This window comes from Kogia breviceps, chromosome 4 (genome assembly GCF_026419965.1).
Source record: "Kogia breviceps isolate mKogBre1 chromosome 4, mKogBre1 haplotype 1, whole genome shotgun sequence".
Lineage (NCBI taxonomy): Eukaryota > Metazoa > Chordata > Mammalia > Artiodactyla > Physeteridae > Kogia > Kogia breviceps.
Genome location: NC_081313.1, coordinates 94,518,766 through 94,541,352, shown reverse-complemented (window position 1 = coordinate 94,541,352; position 22,587 = coordinate 94,518,766). Strand labels below are relative to the sequence as shown.

The window sequence follows — 22,587 nt, the reverse complement described above, 5'->3', positions numbered from 1 at the left end:
TACACAGCACATTTTAAAAAAAGACACATTTATTCAGCGTCATGATCAGACTATTACATTTAGCAATCAACAGCATGGGTGCAAAAAAAAAAAAAAATTACATTAAAACCCTTTGTTGGAATGCTCTACACTTTCCACAGAACAGAAACTAAAGTAACCTGTTATACAATTAGTCACAAATACAGCCCTCGAGTTTTTTTGCCCATACACATGAGTATTGTCTAAAACATGTCTTCTTTGTAGCAGCTAGGCCCTGCCACCACTGTGCTTGGCTGAGTTCACAAATCTGTTGTAACCTGTGGCTTCCCTGTCACTTCTCTGGCTCTCCTCTCTTGCTAAGCTTTGTTTCCTGGCAGTAATCAAAACCTTCTGCCACTGCCATAGCTACTGCTGCTGCTGGAACCACCATAGCCACCTTGGTTTGGGGGTTTGGCAAAGTATTGACCTCCACCACCATAGGGGCCAGAACTTCTGCCTCCAAAGTTTCCTCCTTTCATGGGTCCAAAATTTGAAGATTGATTGTTGTAACTGCCAAAATCATCATAGCTTCCACCACCTCCAAAATTGCTTCCATCATTACCGAATCCATTATAGCCATCCCCACTGCCACCATATCCACTACCACTGCGGCTGCCACCAAAGCCCCCATGACCACTGAAGTTTCCTCCATGACCAAAGTTGTCATTCCCACCAAAACCACCTCCACGACCACCACCAAAGTTTCCAGAACCACTTCAACCTCTCTGGCTGGATAAGGCACTAGCCATCTCTTGCTTAGATAGGGCTTTGCTTACTTCACAGTGGTGGCCATTCACAGTGTGGTGTTTCTGAATGACAATCTTGTCTACAGAGTCACGGTCATCAAAGGTTACAAAAGCAAAGCCTCTCTTTTTGCCACTGCCTTGATCAGTCATGATTTCAGTGACTTCCATTTTCCCATACTGTTCAAAATAATCTCTTAGATGATGTTCTTCAGTGTCTTCTTTAATGCCACCAACAAAAATATTTTTCACAGTTAAGTGGGCACCAGGTCTTTGAGAATCTTCTCTTGAGACGGCCCTCTTTCGTTCCACAACTCTTCCACTCACCTCGGGTGGCCTTGCCTTGAAGGCCGCATCCACCTCCTCCACAATGGCATATGTGACAAACCCGAAGCCTCTGGAGCATTTGGTGTTTGGATCCCTCATTACCACACAATCTGCGAGCGTTCCCCACTGCTCAGAATGGCTCCTCAGACTCTCATCAGTTGTTTCAAAGCTCAAACCTCCGATGAAGAGCTTCCGCAGCTGTTTGGGCTCTTTGGGTGACTCTGACTTAGACATGACGGCAGTGGAGGTGGGGTGGGGGCAACGTCAATGATGCTTACTCGGCGGCGTCCATGAGCAGAAAGGAGTAATCTGCCGAACGTATCTCTATGATTTTTTTTCTGTTTTGGAAATAAGTTCACTTGTATCTTTTTTTTTTTTTTTTTTTTTTAGATTCCACATATAAGTGATATTATATGATATTTATCCTTCTCTGTCCGGCTTACTTCACTTAGTATGATAATATCTAGGCCCATCCATGTTGCTGCAAATGGCATTATTTCATTCTTTTTTATGGCTGAGTAGTATTCCATTGTATGTATGTACCACATCTTCTTTATCCATTTATCTGTCAATGAGCATTTAGGTTGCTTCCATGTCTTGGCTACTGTAAATAGTCCTGCAGTGAACATTGGGGTTTGAATCCCACCTGCATCCTCTATAAATTGTGATGTTATACAAGACACATAATCTTCCTGGGTCTCAGTGTTCTCATCCAAAAATGAAGATAATAATGCCTCCCGGTAGCATTATTTTGAGAATTAGATGAAATAATACCTGTGAGGTACTCAAATAGTGCCTCACACATAACTACCATACTAGTTCTATCCCTACTAGAGCTATTGTTGTGGCCTACACACAATGACTCTGCAACATGGGATGAGGCAGAGGGCAAATATAATTACCCACAGCCTTGTTCTGGAACCATTGTAGCTTGTAAGGAATAGATTTTTAAGCAAAGAGGAAGCGGGATGCTGGGCCTTGTTTCCTCGTGCAGGACACTTCCCATCCAGGCACTGAACACTGAGAGGAGCACCCTGACCCGCAGGAGATGTGTGAGCTGTAGCTGTTGGTGTGGAGGAAGCTGGGGACAGGGAAATGTGGCAGTGGGGCCCCATGACTAACAAGTTAGGGAAGTTGGGCCATAGACGAGAAAAGCAGGAAAGTAGGCCAGCTCTGAAGCCAGTTCAGGGGAATGGCCCACGTGCAGGTGACTTCAGCTGTGTTGTTTTGCTCCTGATGCTCAGAAGAGGTAGATACATTTTGCGTATATTTGCATTTGAGCAGGGTAACCCATTTAACTCAGCCCTCTGCTGGGGCTCAGGAACTGCCAGATGATTTTGTTATGGATGGGAATACAGGCTGGATGAAGCCTGGTTAGACCGTTTCCCCTCGGCGTGGGTGGAGGGGTAGTGAGAGAAGCACTTATTTGCTTTGCTCCTTCCTGTCCTGACTAACTGGAATTCTACCCTGAGTTCCAGGTTGCTTGCTGGGCTTAATCCCTTCCAGTGCAAGTCAGGGCTGTTTTCCACTTCAGTCCCATGTTGTTCACTTTTGCAGGTCCTAAAGCCTTAGTCGGGCCTTGGAGTGGACCCAAAACCTGTCAGAGCCTCAGGCCTCCTCACGTAAGGAGGATCAAGGGAATTGGTTACAGAAACAACTTCCTTGGGTCCTCCCATCCCGTGCAGCTCATTCCTAAATTACAGGCCTGCGTAGCTGGTGAGGTGAGATCTAACACATCTGCCCTGGGTGTCAGCCCCATGTCTGTGCCTCTCCTCCACATCACACTCTAACATTGCCTCGTCTGTGTCACCTGATGGGCTGTCACGGAACATGACTGTGTGCTCTGTACTTGTGGGAAAGGCTGAAGGGTGAGGAGGAGAGTTCAGAAAGCTGCCAGGCACCTGATGAAATGAAACCATAGTATCTGAAAATTGATGTCCTTAAAGCAATGACTGAGGGCTTCCCTGGTGGCGCAGTGGTTGGGAGTCCGCCTGCCGATGCAGGGGATACGGGTTCGTGCCCCGGTACGGGAGGATCCCGCGTGCCGCGGAGCGGCTGGGCCCGTGAGCCATGGCCGCTGAGCCTGCGCGTCCGGAGCCTGTGCCCCGCAACGGGAGAGGCCACAACAGTGAGAGGCCCGCGTAACACAAAAAAAAAAAAAAAAAAAAAAAAAAAAAGCAATGACTGAAAGGAATGAATGAATACAGGAGACCAGTGTTTTTGTCCATGAAACTGATGTTTCTCAGGAGATTCCAAGTAGAAAGAAATGTGTTAGATTTTGAACACTTAGTGGCTGGATGGGAACAATATTCTTACCTAAATTTGTATTCCAAGTCATACTTGGCAACCTGCGTTGACAATTAACACATTAAGTATGAGATGGAGTAAATAATACTTGAAAGTGCCATTAATTAATAACTCAGAGTACAAAAATGATTTGATGAAAAGCACAAGTTAACCTGTGGAGGAAAATAAAAGACGGTGGTGGCTCCCCCTCCCCTTTGCCAGTGCCCTGGCTTCCACAGCTGTTTACTCCATGCTCTACCCTGGTTCACACCTCCCTCCCTTTCTGGCAGGAGCCAGAATAGTTCTGGGGGAAAAGAGCTCCTTTATTTGGTATAGCATGCTTCCCTTCTCTCCAAATAGAGTCAGTTCTGAGTCATTTTACTCTGAGGTGAATAAATAGAAATGTCTTTGTTAGCTGCGTTTAATCAGTTTTGTAATCTAATTGGGAATGTGCCTTCCAGCTACTGCCTCAAACAACAGGGTTCAAACAAGGAAATCTCTACAAACTAGCTTCTCCCAGGGGATTTCTGCGGTTACATTGGATAGGACATGTAACCTGCTTTACAGATTGCTTACGTATATTTTATAAATAAAAACACTATCACATGAATCTAAAATTATATTGGGCTGATGGTGGCACAATTTCACAAACATGCTAAAAACTGTTGAACTGTACACCTTAAATGGGTAAATTTTATGGTCTATAAAATATTGCTCAGTAAAGAATGAACAAACAAAACCCCACAGGTGCAACAACAAAATGCTGTAGTGATTTGGAAAACAATTTGGCAATTGCTAGTGATGTTGAAAGTGACAATATCTTGTGAATCTAGCAATCCGTCCTCTGGATTTGTACCCTAGAGAAACTCTCTCACAGGTACCCAAAGAAGCACATGTAAGGAGGATATCTACTGCAATATTCTTTGTAATAGTAAAAAACTGGAAACAATCTAAATGTCCATCAGTAGGAGAACTCAGAAATACATGATGGATCATATGGTAATTTTTTAAAATTTAATTTATTTTTTATATAGCAGGTTCTCATTAGTTATCCATTTTATACATATTAGTGTATACATGTCAATCCCAATCTCCCAATTCATCCCACCATCTCCACCCCCACCACTTTCCCTCCTTGGTGTCCGTACATTTGTTCTCTACATCTGTGTCTCTATCAGAAATACATGATGGAAGGTTCATACAGTTGAATACTATAGAGCATTTAAAATAACTAACAGCTACATATGTCAACATGGGTAAATCTCAAAAGCATAATGCTGGAGAGGGTACAGCAAGTTGTAGAATAATATGGACAAACAGATACCATTTATATAAAGTTATGAAATGCAAGATGGCATTTTTAATGGAGACACATAGGTGGTGGTATATTATTTCCATGCTTTTCTGTATGTTTGAAATAGTTAATCATTTTTTAAGTTCGCACACACTGATGGTCATGTTAAGTTCTAGAGAATTTCCTTACACGTGCAATGATTTGAGGAGTGAAAAGAAGAGGAAGACTCAACAGAGAAATCAATCAATCATATGCTGGTACTAATAGGTTTCATTTTTTATCACCAACTGTGTCAGGCACTTTACTTCCATTATCTCCAATATTCCCCAGTTGCTATATGGTTGGTCTTATTATGTCCAATATGAGTGACAGGAAACTGAAGCTGGAGACGTAAGTCATAAGCCAAGATCAGGGGCTGGTAGTTAATGAAGTCCTTGGAATATCAAGTGGTCTGGCTCCAAGTCTTGGTTGTTCTTAGGTTCCATAATGCGGCTTCTCAATGGATCTGTTTTCTCAAAGTGGAGAATCTTAGGAGAGGTCTGTAGTACAAAGAGAAAACCACGGCAATTTCTAAGTAAAAACAAGAAATGACATGGTGAGGTGGCCCTATTTTTTAGTCTTCTTTGCCTGGTATGAATAATTCCTGACTGGGAGTCAGGAGATACATGTCCTACCTCTACTGTGCTGCTGTCTAGCTAATGTTTCCAGTCTTTAGTCTTTAGGATGGAAGTGTTTTTTTTTTTTTTTTTTTTTTTGCGGTACGCGGGCCTCTCACTGTTGTGGCCTCTCCCGCTGCGGAGCACAGGCTCCGGACGCGCAGGCTCAGCGGCCACGGCTCACGGGCCCAGCCGCTCCGCGGCATGTGGGATCTTCCCAGACCGGGACACGAACCCGTGTCCGCTGCATCGGCAGGCGGACTCTCAACCACTGCGCCACCAGGGAAGCCCTAGGATGGAAGTTTTGACCTAAGTTTTGCTTTGGACTTTTGTTTTGTTTTGCTTTGTTTTATTTGCTTTCTTTGCTCATGCTAGGTGTTAAATATGGTAAACGAAACACTGCTTTGATTTAAAGGGAAGAAGAAAAAAGTAGAGGGATTCATAAGTGGGGATCACTTTTATTTCAGGAAAATTAGTGTTGCAAAACTCCTGGATACATGTAACTGTGGTTTTTTGGGTCTTTAAAACAAAAAGGTTGTCAGCAATGTATGAAACATTGACTATAGGAAACAAATACAGGGCATTCACATACACTCTGGTCTATGAGTTTCAGAAGGACCTAGTTCCAACAAAAATTATTTTTGTAATGCTTGGATCACACTATAGGTAAAATTACTGTGAAATAGAATGCCGTATGTTTTGATTAGAGTGCAGCCTATGGAGCCACATTACCTGGGCTCAATCCTGGTTCTACTATTTACTCCTTGGGTAACTGGGCAAATTAGTTAAACTCTCCATGCTTCAGTTGCCTCATTTGTAAAATGGAGATCATAGTAAAGACTACATCTTAGATTTGTTGTAAAAAGTAAATGGGTTAATACAGGTAAAGTGCTTAAGAAAGGGGGAATAACCCTTTCATCCTGACTTAGCCCATTATTCAAGGCTGACTGATAAGCTATTAGCTAAGCAATTAGATCCAGATCTTAAAAGTTGCTCTATTTTTTCCCTTCCAGACCATATTGGTTCACTTGCCTTTGATAAGTTTGCCTAAAGCCAAGGAACAAACCATCTGCCACTTAAACAAGAACAGATTTATTGCTTTTAACTTAAAAAACAAAAAATGTTTGTAAAGATGAACTCCATCTTTGTGGGCCTCATCTACATGCCTCCTTCTAGCCCTGCCTGGGTGGCTGTCAGACTCAGAGGCTGTGCTCTAAAGGGGAGGTAACAAAAGGATCAGTAGTCACTGACCCAGTGACTCTAATACTTTCTTTGCTTCACTGTGTTTTATATTGGCTGAAGAATGGAAAGGCTCCCAGCCATTCATTCATTGGTCAGTCTAAGTGTGTGCTGTAGTAGCTTCTTCATTCTTCTTTTCAAGCAAAGAAAGGAAGGTGAGGGCAGCTCTAGGCCTGATTGGAACCACTCGGGAGCTTCTGGCATTGGTTAGTGCTCTGCTATATGGTTGACTTGGGGAGTAGATAATTCAGACTACCCAACAATTGGGGACTTAGAAGAACAGTAGGTCCTGGTTACTATCCTTTTGCTAAGATATTTCTTTTATTTTTCTTTGTACTAACTCATTAGGACCCAAGCTGTTTTCTGTGATTATAACCTACTCAACTTAAAAAATTTAATGTAGTTCTATTTAATTTTAAAAATACATAATATGTTCAAATACTTAAAAATTCAAAGGGTACAATGAAGCACTCCAGTTTCCATTCTCAAAGCCAGTTAATATTGTCACCTCTTTGTGTTCTTTTCCAAAGGTACTCGATGCATATACAATCAATAACACATGTGCATATGTACATGATTTTACTTCTATCTATCATACCTACCAATCAGTATCAGCAGTCATCCCATTTCAATACATGAGGAGCTTCCTCATTTTGTTATTCATATTGACTGTCTAATATTTCATTCCTTCGTTGTATCATTTCTTTTAACCAGCCCCTGTTGATGGGCTTTTAGGTTGTTTTCAATCTTTTCCATTACAATGTTCTTATAACAACCTTGTATATATGAAATTTTGTACGTGTATGAATGAATATATCAGTAAGATAAAAGCCTAGTAGTTGACTTACTGGGTTAATGAACATTTTTTTGTAGATTTTGTACTGCCAAAGTGCTCTTCACAAAGGTTGCATCAATTTATACTGCCACCAACATTATGTGAGAGGGCCTGTTTCCCCAGATCCTTCCAAGAATGTGCCACCAAATGTGTCTATCTTTGCCAATCTAATAGGTAAAAAATAGCATCTCAAAAAAATAGTTTTGTCCAAGTTTAAGTTGGCATTTTTAAAAAAGTGAGACTGAACATCTTTTCATATGTTTAAGAGCCTTTGGTGTTCCCTTTTCTGTGAACTATCTGTGTATACCCTTTGCCCAAGTTTCTATCGGGTTATTGGTCCTTTCGTATGGATTTCACAGGAGTTCTTTACGTGTGGGATAAATTAACTTTTGTCTATGATTTAAGCTGCAAATATTTTTCTGAGTGTAGGTTTTGACTTTGCTTATTTTTTCCCATGGAAACTTTTTTATTTGAAAATAATAGAATTTATCAATTTTTTTCTTTTATCTGGACTTTTTATTTTTTCTTTTCTTTTTTTCATGCTTAGGGAGGATTTCCCCATGTGAAGATTATTAAAAATTATCCTGTGGTTTCTTCTAGTACCTCTATGGTTTTGTTGTTCACATTAAAGTCTTTGACCACTATGGAATTTATTTTCGTGTAAAGTGTGAGATGTTGGGGTAATTACTTTTTTTCTAGTTGCTCTAACACCTTTTTTTGATAATCTATCTTTCTCCAATAGTTTTAAATTCCACCTTTATCATATAATAAGGGTTCATGTACGAATTTTGGGTCTATTCCTGGACTTTGTAGTATTTCCTGTTCATCTGTCAATCTGTTCATGCATACTTATCATACTGTTTTAATTATTGGCACCTTATAATATGCTTTAATATCTGAGAAAGCTAATCGATGTTTATTTTCAGAATTTTCTTTTCCTATACTATATTTCATGAGTATGAAATATTAATTTTAACATATTACTATTAAAATATGTTTATTTTGCTTCAAAAATCCTTTTGTACTTTTACATTATGGCTTAGTTTAAGAAGATTTGATATCTTTTTTTTGATGTATTGCTGATTTACAATGATGTGTTAGTTTCATGTGTACAGCAAAGTGATTCAGATATATTTACATACATTCTTTTTCAGATTCTTTTCCATTATAGGTTATTATAAGATATTAAATATAATTCCCCATGCTATACAGTACGTCCTTGTTATTTATCTATTTTATATATGGTAGTGTGTATCAGTTAACCCCAAACTCTCAATTTATCCCTCTACTCCCACTTTAGCAATGATAAGTTTGTTTTCTATGTCTGTGAGTTTATTTCTATTTTGTAAATAAGTTTTTTTGTATCATTTTTTTAGATTACACATACAAGTGATATCACATGATATTTGTCTTTGTCTGACTTACTTCACTTAGTATGATAAGAAGATTTGGTATCTTGATGATAAAGATATCATGTGTGTCTTCCTGTCTAGCAATATCTTATGCCTATGCCAAAGAGCAACATGGATGTACTGTTCTGGGAGCTTTTAACAAAAATGACAAGCTTTTGTGTGCATTATGTGCCAAGGTTTTAAAGTGGGCCTTGTACAAGGCACCAGTAATTTTTACTTTAGGACATTTTGACTCTCTGTGTTATGGTTATATCTCTAAAATTAATAGTAAGCATTTTAAATTTAAATATATATATTAAGAACCTTAAAAATTCATATTCTAGTAGTATTCCAAAGCAAGAAAATAGAGATATGTAGAAATGTTATGTGCAAGGATGCTTACTATAGTATTTTTTACAACAACAAAAATTGAAAATGATGTAGATATACACTAGTGGAGGCTTGATTAAATTATGGAAATCTTTATCTTAAAATACCATTCACTGAGTCAAAATTTTTCTTTTCATAAATATTTATTACCATAAAAATTCCAGTTATAATTTTAAATGAAAAAGCAAGAAACCAAAGTATAATTAGCATGTTTCTAATTTTTTAAAAATAAATTTATTTATTTATTTATTTTTGGCTGCTTTGGGTCTTCGTTGCTGCATGCGGGCTTTCTCTAGTTGTGGCGAGTGGTAGGTACTCTTTGCTGTGGTGCGCAGGCTTCTCATTGTGGTGGCTTCTCTTGTTGCAGAGCACAGGCTCTAGGCACGCAGGCTTCAGTAGTTGTGGCTCATGGGCTCAAGAGCGCAGGCTCAGTAGTTGTAGCACATGGGCCTAGTTGCTCTGCGGCATCTTCCCATACCAGGGCTCGAACCCATGTCCCTTGCGTTGGCAGGCGGATTCTTAACTGCTGTGCCACCACGGAAGCCCTCTAATTTGTTTTTAAAAGTTGAATGTGTATATATTATGTATTCTTTGAATAAAGACAAGAAGGCAGTAAACCAAAATGTTAGCATTAGCCAGCTACAGGGTTGGATTGTGCATAATTTTAATTTGGGGGGGTTTTGTTGTATTTCCGCCTTTTGTACAAGAAGCGATATTATTTTGTAATAATGTAATTCTTAATGAAATCCTTAACAATTAGCTTTCATAACAAGGTTGTGTTTGAATAGCAGGCATAGGAAGTATATCAGTGGTTGAAAAAGATTTTCTGAAATCAGAGCAGCCTATAAATGCTGAATGATCCTCCACTTTATTTATGACATAGTCGCCTTCCTGAAAGAACTCTAACTGGAATCATGGTTCCGCTATTGAATAGCTGATATATAAAAATATAGCTTTAAAAATGGTGGCTTAGGACTTCCGTGGTGGCGCAGTGGTTAAGAATCTGCCTGCCAATGAGGGGGACATGGGTTCGAGCCCAGGTCCGGGAAGATCCCCCATGCCGCGGAGCAACTAAGCCCATGCGCCACAACTACTGAGCCTGCGCTCTTGAGCCCGTGTGCCGCAACTACTAAGCCTGCATGCCATGACTACTGAAGCCCATGCGCCTAGAGCCTGTGCTCTGCAACAAGAGAAGCCACTACTCACTGCAACTAGAGAAAGCCCACATGCAGCAACGGAGACCCAATGCAGCCAAAAATGAACAAATAGATAAATAAATTTATTTTTAAAAATGGTGGCTTATAGAAAAAAATGTTTAAGAAACACAATAGTAAAATTAAATGTGCAAAATTAGAATGAAAAGGAATCATTGGACAATTTTATTATTTGCCAGTAGCTTAACTGCACACTTTTTGTAAAACAAAACAAAATAACAATGATAGAGAAAACAACCATTGTTACAATTTTACTGTCAAAAATAAGTCTTAACCATTTATAAATTAGCGAGAAGAAAAAGAGGCTAATTACATGATTGTGATGTGGATCATGGGCAGGTGAGGACGCCAATATATGTTTGCCCTGTTTTTACTGCAACTGAAATACCTATTTCATGTAGAGCAGTACCTGCTTCTCATAGCGTGTTTATATGTTCTCAGGGTGAGTGTTGTCAACTGTCTGCTGCTAATCCTGTGCTTCGTTTACTATCCTCAGACACAAGGAAACATGGAAACTTACTTGAACTCAGGATAATCCTAAGAAATGAACATTTCTTTTCAGTTGGTTCTATTCAAATATTTATGGAATGCATTTTCCTTTTATCCCAAAAGTATCTGTATCTTATTGCTGAGTTTTTAAATGTTATTCCTGAATTTTCTAAGAACTTCACCTTATAAGACACATAGATTTTTTTCTGGAGTCTTGGATAATTAACTACTGTGAGCTGAAATTTTGTTGACACATTAGTGTAAATTTTAATCAATGAAAGAACATCAAGGTTTAAAATGAGAGAAGATTTACAGCAGCAACCCTTTGGGGGTTGGGGAAAATAAAATTTGCTTTAAATATATGTGGTTTTTTTTTTTTTTTTTTTTTTTCGGTACGTGGGCTTCTCCCGCTGCGGAGCACAGGCTCCGGACGCGCAGGCTCAACGGCCATGGCTCACGGGCCCAGCCGCTCCGCGGCATGTGGGATCCTCCTGCACCGGAGCACGAACCCGTGTCCCCTGCATTGGCAGGCGGCCTCTCAACCACTGCGCCACCGGGGAAGCCCATATATGTGGTTTTTATTCAGTGCTGAGCCATGTCATTTAGGCCTTCCCACATGAGATTTTTGTAATCAAATGTTTTTCTAGGAAATGATGATTTTTCTGAGGTTGAGAAATAGGACTGATAGTTCTCAATTGTTGAAGTGTAGAATTATTTCCACCCTCACCTACACCTTCATTCGGAATCTTTTATTGAGCACATACTATGCATTACACATGGTGCAAGAGGCTAAAGATATAAAGATAAATGAGACATGATCCCTGCTCCCAGGACGGTACAGATGAGTGAAAGGCACAAGCCAGGTAAGAGTATGGTCATAGTAACAGAGTAAACTCCATTTACCAGGTATCGTGAAGGACAGAAGAAGAGCACTTGGACTGTGAACAACCACCTAGAAATTTCACCCAGTGAGTGGCATTCTCAGTAGAATGGGTAATAATGCTCCTGCTGATTGAGAGCAAAGACAACAGTGGTAACAGGGCCAGACATTGTGCTCAACACTTTATATATACATTATCTGTTTAGGCTTTGCCATAGTTCAAAGAAGTAGGTGATACAATAATTTCCTTTTACAAATGAGGAAACAGGATGCAGAGTCTAGATACAAACCTGGGTCCATCTGATTTAGAGCTCAGCCCTTAAAAAAGTTTGGGTTTGAAATTCTGCATATTAGATTTGAATTCTGCACTAAACCTTCTAGCTGAGTACTAATTGGTCAATTACTTCACCTCTTTAAGCTTCCTTTCTTCCTTTGTAAAATGGCGATAATAATAACACCTGTGAACAATGCTGTCTGCCTCCTACCTGACAGCTACCTCTCCTTCCTTCCTTCCATGCTGATAGAGCTCACCTCCAGTTATTAAGCCTGAAAATTCCAGATGCTTATGTTCTCAGTTGCCCTTGTAACCACGGCCTGGACACATGACCGAGTCTTGGCCTATGGGACCTGAGGGGGAAATCAATGGGAGGAACATTTCATCTCTAATAAAAATTAATGCTAGGAATCTACTTTCATTTCCTGCGGTGTGAAGCCCGATACTACTCTAGCCAACCTGCAATCCAAAAGAGCCGCCATGGATGCACTGAGGATAGCTTCTGGATGGCGGTAAGCAGAGGAGTCCGCGTTAACATCATGGAGCTATGTGGACATGCATTTTCTTCCTTATTTAAACCACTTTTAATTGGACATCTGTGACTCCAAATTTATTGAGTTTTAGATGAGCTAAGATGTATAAAGCACTTAGTATAATACCTGCATAGAGTAAGTGCTGAAGATAGAGGGTCTTATAATCTTGTTCAAAGTTATCTAAAAAGTTTGTAGCTTTTGATCATTAGTAAGATATGGAGTTTTCTCTCTTTTTAAATAACATTTCTAGATTGACCAAATCTAAGCTTATAAGTAATATATAAACAAAATCATTGATGCTGTTTGACTTCTCAAGGGATTAAGCATAGTGCAAAGTAAGAACTAGGTGAGTTGGCACAGAGCATTGAGCTATTAGATGAGCTGCTGGGTCAATCATTAATTGCTTTCCATATCCATTCTAAAACTTGCATTAAAGGATTATAGGCATCCTCATGAAGAGGCTTTTGTCTTTTAAAATTAAAATAACGTACAATTGACCATCAAGAACGCACCTGGACCTCCACTTTCCAGCACGTGAGGATACTAGTAGAAGTCATCAGTCTGCGACCTGGAAGAGGGCCCTCACCTGAACTTGACCATGCTGGCACCCAGATCTCAAACTTCCAGCCTCCAGAATGGTGAGAAATACATTTCTGTTGTTAATGAGCAAAAATAAGAACACACCTGTAGTTAGACAAGGTGGGTTTTATTACTCACTGCAGAGAGGGAGAACATACATCATGGGGAATGATGGAGCATCTCAGTAAAAGGATATTAGAAAGAATGTTTTATAGGATTGTGGCCTTGGTTAGGTAATTTAGGGGAGGCTCTAAGGAGGTGGGGGTTTGTTCCCGATCAGAGGCTGTAAGAAAGCAGGAGCAATTCTATGACTGGGCATCAATAAATCTAATCTATAGAGAGGGGAGATTAGATGGAGGATAGAGTTGTAATTGGCTAATAAGTAGCAATCAGTCATCTTGGCCAAGTAAGATGTTTGGCATTTTGCAGGTAACACAATGCCTTTGTTGCTGTCTGTGCTTAGACAAAATTATGAAAGGACATTATTTGATCTCATTTTATTATGGTCTTAAGAGTAACCTGGCCTGAAGTTGATGTTCTGTGAGATGATTCATGTCTAACAAGAGAATAACATGGCCTCACTGTGAGTATAAGGCAAGTTTTTAGATGTCAGGGGCTGTCATTTTTGTTTTTCTCTCAATTCAAAATGCAACAATATTAGACGCACACACGCTTTTCTATATGTAATGCTGTATTTTGAAATCCAGAACCAAAAACAATATGGAGATGGTACTTTAATATAAAGGGAGCAAAATACTGTTGTTTCTATTCATGGTCCATGTTGGGAAAATTCTGTAATTCTTTTTGGCTGATGTAAGGAAGTTAGACTAGGAATACCCCAATAATAGCAGGAAAATACTTCCTCAGAACGGGTTTAGTCTCAGACTGGCCACATCTTCCTTCATCCTAAGGCAAAAGATAGAAAAGGAATTTCTACTTTATGTTTTATTCATTCACATTTATTTTTTGGCAATCAAATCCCAGCTATCATTCTTATTTTTCTTTTAAATGTGGTGCTTACTTTTTTTTTTTTTTTTTTTACTATTTATTTATTTATTTACCCCGGATCTTAGTTGCAGCAGGTGTGCTTCCTTAGTTGCGGCTCACGGGCTCCTTAGTTGAGACTCACCAGATCCTTAGTTGTGGCTTGAGGGCTCCTTAGTTGTGGCTCACTGGCTGCTTAGCTGTTGCATGCGAACTCTTAGTTGCAGCATGCATGTGGGATCTAGTTCCCTGACCAGGGATCGAACCCAGGCACCCTGCACTGGGAGTGCAGTCTTAACCACTGTGCCACCAGGGAAGTCCCTGGTGTTTACTTTTTAAAAGACCTTTGTCCTTGGTTTCTCCCTTTCTATCTATTCTTGTTTATATATTTAACAAATGGTTACAAAAGACCATGATAATGATAATAACTTGTTAAGAAATGTGCAGGAAATGGTATTATAAGTAAAGATGAGCTTCAGTTGATGTGTTTCAGTTCCAGAAATATTTTAATGCCATGTGGCCAGTTACAAACTGAAAATAAACCATGAAGACATAGGGGTAGGAATAATGATAAAAGCTGCAGTTCGATTCTGGATTAAAAGATGGAAAATACAGGGAAAAGTCAAGGAGACACTTAATGAAAGGATTTTAGTAAGTGTCATTTCTGAAAAAAATAAAAGTAAATAGTGCTTGGATGAAAAAGAGAATAGATGTTCAGCTACTGCCCCAAAATAAGCACAAAACTCTCTCTCACAGGCAACACTCCTAATATACGTGATTTTTAACTTAGACAGGATTTTCTTATTTCATTTACATTGCAAAAACAATTTTCTTCGTTCAGAAAAACTGTTTAAACACTCGTATTCTAAAATCTTGTTCATGTGAGAGATCTCAAGGGTGAGGATTACCTGCAAGCTTTCTCATTGCTTTGTTTTCCTTCTTTTGTGCCTGGCAATTGTAAGTTACTGATGGTTTTTTCCCCTTCTCTTCTGGAATGTATTTAATTCAGATTTGTTTCTACAATAATAATTTATAATCTATTATAAACCTGTCTTGAATTAATATGCATACATGCAGCTCAACAATAATCTGCTTTATGATATACCCGAGATGAAAAGGAAAGTGAACAGCATTTGACTCTTGCTGCCCTTCCACATGTCCTGACAGAGAGGATCTAGTGTGAAAATAGAGGAAGCTGGCTAATGAGGAAAGGAAAGCTAGGCTAGTGGTTTGGTTCTACGGCTATCAAGATGCTTGTCAGTGGAAGGTAAGAGTGAAGACACTATTGCTGGGGTTCTCAAACTTCACTGTGCATCAAAATGACCAGAGGGTGTGTTAAAACATCAGCTGCTGAGCCTTACACCCAAAAGTTTGTTTCCTTAGGTCTCAGGTAGGGCTGGAGAAATGGCAATTCCAGTGAACTTCCAGGTGATGCTGATACTGCTGATGCAGGAACCATATTTTATTATATTTTAAAAATTTGTTTTATTGAAGTATAGTTGATTTACAATGTTGTGTTAATTCCTGCTGTGTGACGAAGTGATTCAGTTTTATACATATGTATATATACATATATATATTATTTTTCATATTCTTTTCCATTATGGTTTATCACAGGATACTGAATATAGTTCCCCTGTGCTATACAGTAGGACCTTGTTGTTTATCCATTCTATGTAAAATAGCAGTTTGGATCTGCTAATCCCAAACACCCAATCCATCCCTCTCCTATCCTCCGTACCCCTTGGCAACCATAAGTCTGTTCTCTATGTCCATGAGTCTGTTTCTGTTTCATAGATAAGTTCCTTTGAGTCATATTTTAGATTCCACATATAAGTGATATCATATGGTATTTGTCTTTCTCTTTCTGACTTCCTTCACTTAGTATGATCATCTCTAGGTCCATCCATGTTGCTGTAAATGGCATTATTTCATTCTTTTTTATGGCTAATATTCCATTTTTTATATTATATGTACCACATCTTCTTTATCCATTCCTCTGTCGATGGACATTTAGGTGGCTTCTATGTCTTGGCTATGGTGAATAGTGCTGCTATGAACATCGGGGTGCATGTATCTTTTTGAATTACAGATTTGTCTGGATATTTGCTCAGGAGTGGGATTGCTGTATCATATGGCAGTTCTATTCTTAGTTTTTTGAGGAACTTCCATACTGCTTTCCATAGCGGCTGCACCAATTTACTTTCCCACCAACAGTGTAGGAGGGAGGAACCACCGTTTAAAACACCTTGACTCTTGTTGATAAATTTCTATCTGTTGAACCCCCAGCTGTGTGGGTTATAGGTTCCTCCTTTCCCATCTAACCTTTCAACATGCTGAGTTAAGTTGTGGGTGACCTAATCTCACGTCCCCTCTTGTTGCTAGCTTCTGTTTCCTGGACCTCTTGTCTAGAGCCTGAGGCTTGGTGTCTTCTTAGGCTGGATCCTGACTAGTTTGGCAGGTTCTTTGCTCATGTCCCTGACCCTTTGTTTCTCTAGTATCTTATCCTGGACTCTGGACCCTTGAAGCATCTTCTCTTGGCCTTCCCTCCAGCCTGCCTCCCACACCCACTTGGCTTACAGTGCCTGCCAGCCTTTGTCTGTCTGCATCAGCCATTCTTGGCCTGCCATGTTCTGTTATCACCTAAGTCCCTAGTGAAACTTACCACCTACAGAACTCTGATTTCACTCAGTTCCATTGCTGTGATGACCGTAATGAATTAGAGTTCCCTTGGGAATTTGAAGGGCACAGAACTGTGTGATTTGATTGAGTTTGAAAGCAGGAGTATGTGGTTGTTAGCTATTGTCATCATAGCTAATAGGACAATGAGAAATTGATGATGTGAATAATAATTGACTTCAGTTATAGAAAGGCATACTTAACATTGTACATAGTCAATACATACTTAGAAATTGTGTTCGTTTTCTCTTGCTGTGCAGTAAATTACCACAGACTTAGTGTCTTCAGGTAACACTCATTTATTAGCTGACAGTGCTGTCTGTCAGAAGTCTGGAAACCAGAGCTAGTCCACTGCTGGGAGCTGCACAGAGCTGAAATCAAAGTGTCAACTGGCTGAATTCTCCTCTGGAGACTTGACCAAGGAAGAACCTGCTTCCAAGTTCATATGGGTTATTGGCAGAAGTCAGTTCCTTGTGGTTATAGGACAGGGGTCCTCCTTTTCCTGCTGACTGTCAGCCAGGGACCACTCTACTCGCAGAGGCCACTTGCATTCCTCTTCACAGGCTCTCTCTTTTTTAAAAAATATCTTTATTGGAATATAATTGCTTTACATTGTTGTGTTAGCTTCTGCTATATAACAAAGTGAATCAGCTATACATATACATATATCCCCATATCCCCTCCCTCTTGCATCTCCCTCCCACCCTCCCTATCTCACCCCTCTAGGTGGTCACAAAGCACCAAGCTGATCTCCCTGTGCTATGCGGCTGCTTCCCACTAGCTATCTATTTTACATTTGGTAGTATATATATAAGTCCATGCCACTCTCTCACTTCATCCCAGCTTACCCTTCCCACTCCCTGTGTCCTCAGGTCCATTCTCTACATCTGCATCTTTATTCCTGTCCTGCCCCTAGGTTCTTCAGAACCTTTTTTTTTTTTTAAGATTCCATATATATGTGTTAGCATACGGTATTTGTTTTTCTCTTTCTGACTTACTTCACTCTGTATGACAGACTCTAGGTCCATCCACCTCACTACAAAGAACTCAGTTTCATTTCTTTTTATGGCTGAGTAATATTCCATTGTATATATGTGCCATATATCTTCTTTATATATATATATATATCTTCTTTATCCATTCATCTGTCAATGGACACTTAGGTTGCTTCCATGTCCTGGCTATTGTAAATAGAGCTGCAGTGAACATTGTGGTACATGACTCTTTGAATTATGGTTTTCTCAGGGTATATGCCAAGTAGTGGGATTGCTGGGTCATATGGTAATTCTATTTTTAGTTTTTTACGGAACCTCCATACTGTTCTCCATAGAGGCTCTACCAGTTTACATCCCCACCAACAGTGCAAGAGGGTTCCCTTTTCTCTACACCCTCTCCAGCATTTGTAGACTTTCTGATGATGCCCATTCTAACTGGTGTGAGGTGATACCTCATTGTAGTTTTGATTTGCATTTCTCTAATAATTAGTGATGTTGAGCAGCTTTTCATGTGCCTCTTGGCCATCTGTATGTCTTCTTTGGAGAAATGTCTATTTAGGTCTTCTGCCCATTTTTTGATTGGGTTGTTTTGTTTTTTGTTGTTGAGTTGTATGAGCTATTTATATATATTGGAAATTAAGCCCTTGTCAGTTGTGTCATTTGCAAATTTTTTCTCCCATGCTGTAGGTTGTCTTTTCATTTTGTTTATGGTTTCCTTTGCTGTGCAAAAGCTTGTAAGTTTGATTAGGTCCCATTTGTTTATTTTTGTTTTTATTTCTATTGTCTTGGGAAACTGACTTAAGAAAGATTTTTCTTGTTTCTTGAGGTAGGATCGTATTGCTATAAACTTCTGTCTTAGAACTGCTTTTGCTGCATCCCATAGGTTTTGGGTCATTGTGTTTTCATTGTCATTTGTTTCTAGGTATTTTTTGATTTCCCTTTGGATTTCTTCAGTGATCTCTTGGGTATTTAGTAGCATATTGTTTAACCTCCATGTGTTTGTAATTTTTACAGATTTTTTTCTGTAATTGATACCTAGTCTCATAGCATTGTGGTTGGAAAAGATACTTGATACGATTTCAGTTTTCTTAAATTTACCAAAGCTTGATTTGTGACCCAAGATATGATCTACCCTGGAGAATGTTACGTGAGCACTTAAGAAGAAGGTGTATTCTGTTGTTTTTTGGATGGAATGTCCTATAAATATCAATTAAGTCCATCTTGTTTAATGTATCATTTAAAGCTTGTGTTTCCTTATTTATTTTCATTTTGGATGATCTGTCCATTGGTGAAAATGGGGTGTTAAAATCCCCTGATATTATTGTGTTACTGTCGATTTCCCCTTTATGGCTGTTAGCATTTGCCTTACGTATTGAGGTGCTCCTATGTTGGGTACATAAATATTTACATTGTTATATCTTCTTCTTGGATTGATCCCTTGATCATTATGTAGTGTCCTTCTTTGTCTCTTGTAATAGTCTTTATTTTAAAGTCTATTTTGTCTGATGGAGAATTGCTACTCCAACTTTCTTTTGATTTCCATTTGCATGGAATATCTTTTTCTATCCCTTCACTTTCAGTCTGTAAATGTCCCTAGGTCTGAAGTGGTCTCTTGTAGACAGCATATATATGGGTCTTATTTTGTATCCATTTAACCAGTCTGTGTCTTTTGGTTGGAGCATTTAATCCATTTACTTTTAAGGTAATTATCGATATGTATGTTCCTATTACCATTTTCTTAATTGTTTTGGGTTTGTTATTGTAGTTCTTTCCCTTCTCTTGTGTTTCCTGCCTGCAGAAGTTCCTTTAGCATTTGTTGTAAAGCTGGTTTGGTGGTGCTGAATTCTTTTAGCTTTTGCTTGTCTGTAAAGGTTTTAATTTCTCTGTGCTGGGTAGAGTAATCTTGGTTGTAGGTTTTTCCCTTTCATTTCTTTAAATATGTCCTGCCACTCCCTTCTGGCTTGCAGAGTTTCTGCTGAAAGATCAGCTGTTAACCTTATAGAGATTCCCTTGTATGTTATTTGTTGTTTTTCCCTTGCTGCTTTTAATATTTTTTCTTTGTATTTAATTTTTGATGGTTTGATTAATATGTGTCTTGGCGTGTTTCTCCTTGGATTTATCCTGTATGGGACTCTCTGTGCTTCCTGGACTTGATTGACTATTTCCTTTCCCATATTAGGGAAGTTTTCAACTATAATCTCTTCAAATATTTTCTCAGTCCCTTTCCTTTTGTCTTCTTCTTCTGGGACCCTTATAATTCGAATGTTGGTGCGTTTAATGTTATCCCAGAGGTCTCTGAGACTGTCCTCAATTCTTTTCAATCTTTTTTCTTTATTCTGCTCTGCAGTAGTTATTTACACTATTTTATCTTCCAGGTCACTCATCCGATCTTCTGCCTCAGTTATTCTGCTATTGATCCCTTCTAGAGAATTCTTGATTTCATCTATCGTGTTGTTCATCACTGTTTGTTTGCTCTTTAGTTTTTCTAGGTCCTTGTTAAACGTTTCTTGTATTTTCTCCATTCTGTTTCCAAGATTTTGGATCATCTTCACTATCATTACTCTGAATTCTTTTCCAGGTAGACCACCTATTTCCTCTTCATTTGTTTCGTCTGGTGGGTTTTTACCTTGCTCCTTTATCTGCTGTGTGTTTCTCTGTCTTCTCATTTTGTTTAACTTACTGTGTTTGGGGTCTCCTTTTCGCAGGCTGCAGGTTCATAGTTCCTGTTGTTTTTGTTGTCTGCCCCTAGTGGGTAAGTTTGGTTCAGTGAGTTGTGTAGGCTTCCTGGTGGATGGGACTGGTGCCTGTGTTCTGGTGGATGAAGCTGGATCTTGTCTTTCTGGTGGGCAGGACTGTGTCTGGTGGTGTGTTTTGGCGTATCTGTGACTTTATTATGATTTTAGGCAGCCTCTCTGCTAATGGGTGGTGTTGTGTTCCTGTCTTGCTAGTTGTTTGGCATAGGGTGTCCAGCACTGTAGCTTGCTGGTTGTTGAGTGGAGCTGGGTCTTAGTGTTGAGGTGGAGTTCTCTGGGAGATTTTCACCGTTTGATATTACATGGAGCTGGGAGGCCTCTGGTGGACCAATGTCCTGAACTCGGCTTTCCCAGCTCAGAGGCACAGGCCTGACACCCAGCCGGAGCACCAAGACCCTGTCAGCCACATGGCTTTTGGGAAGTCTGAGGTCTTCTGCCAGCATTCAGTATGTGTTCTGTAGGAGTTGTTCCACATGTAGATGTATTTCTGATATATTTGTGAGGAGGAAGGTGATCTCCACATCTTACTCCTCCACCATCTTGAAGGTTTCCCTTCACCGGCTCGCTTCAAGCATCGCAGCAGCAGAATTTTTCAAGGCCAACAGGAGAATCTCCAGTCATCCAGTGAATCCTGTCATGCTCTGAGTCTCTCTGACTTCTGTTTCTATCAGCCAGAGGAAACTCTCTACTTTTGTGTAGCTCATGTAATTACATGATTAGGCTCAGCTGAGTAAACTCCCTTTTGACGGTTAACATAATCATGGGAATGATATCTCATCACATCCACACTGAAAGGGGAGAGAATTTGGTTACATATATAAGATTGAAAGACATTGGGGTAGAATTTTGACTACTGCAATCTACCCTGTCACCCTCAGTGGTCCACATGTGTTCCACATGCAAGATACATACACCTCCTCCAAAGGTTCCTAAGGGCCTTATCCCTTTTCAGCATCAGTTCAAAGTCCAAAATCTCATCTAAATATCATCAGCTCAAAAGCCCAAAATACTATCATCTAAATCAGGTGCTGATGAGGCTCCTGGGTGTAATTCATTTGGAGCACAATTCCTCTCTATCTGTGGCCCTGTAGAACTACAGAGACAAGTGATTTGTCCCTACACTCCCAACAAACAGTGGTGGGACAGGCATGATAACTGTTATAGGCATTTCACTCAAAAAGCGTGTAAATGGAAGGCACAAAGGAGTTATCAGTTCAAAGCAGTTTTGACATCCAGCTGGACCAACTCATTAGGTTTGAAAGCCTGAGAATAATTCTGCTTGACTCTTTGCTTTACTCTCTCGGCTCTTGGTTCTGGCCTCTGACTGAGGGTCATTGAGTATCATTCTTAGACTAATGCTACTGTAACAATGATTTGATTTTTTGTGTAGACTGCATTTCAAGTATCTTGAGGAGTTCATGGCTGATACACCAGGGATACATGATATGTTAGTAAGCATAACCCAAATGTTTATTTATTTTATTTATTTATTTATTTATTTTTGGCTGTACTGGGTCTTTGTTGCTGCATGCAGGCTTCCTCTAGTTGTGGCAAGCAGGGGCTACTCTTCATTGCAGTATGTGGGCTTCTCACTGCAGTGGCTTCTTTTATTGCGAAGTACAGGCTCTAGGCACGCGGGCTTTGGTAGATGTGGCACATGTACTCAGTAGGTGTGGCTCGCAGGCTCTAGAGCGCAGGCTCAGTAGTTGTGCCTTAGTTGCTCTGCGTCAGGTGGGATCTTCCCAGACCAGGGCTTGACCCCATGTCCCCTGCATTGACAGGTGGATTCTTAACCACTGCACCACCAGGTAAGTCCCCAAATGTTTATGAAGAGAATAAAATGGCACCCCAATTTTTAAGCACAATGATATTGACCACCCTATGTTAGATTATGAGTCATTTCCCGAGCAGTGAGCTCATACTCATAAGATGATGACTTCTAGGAGTAAGGTGCATCTATTAGGAATGGTCATCTGATAGACGATTATCTCAGTGATGAAATATGAGGAAATCAAAGAACTGAGAAAA

General features: G+C 39.7%; 1 protein-coding gene and 1 pseudogene across 1 annotated transcript in view; one reads left to right on the top strand and one right to left on the bottom strand.

Annotated features, from left to right (window-relative positions):
* Positions 1–314: 314 nt before the first annotated feature.
* LOC131755398 (heterogeneous nuclear ribonucleoprotein A1-like) lies at positions 315–1,322 on the bottom strand (annotated as a pseudogene).
* A 10,472-nt stretch (positions 1,323–11,794) lies between these two features.
* FEM1C (fem-1 homolog C) overlaps positions 11,795–22,587 on the top strand; it is a 48,581-nt gene continuing 37,788 nt past the window's right edge. The window contains exons 1-3 of the mRNA XM_067031470.1: positions 11,795–11,850; positions 12,475–12,548; positions 13,006–13,207. The gene's annotated coding sequence lies outside the window, so the exon portion shown is untranslated. The remainder of the gene's footprint in view (positions 11,851–12,474; positions 12,549–13,005; positions 13,208–22,587) is intronic.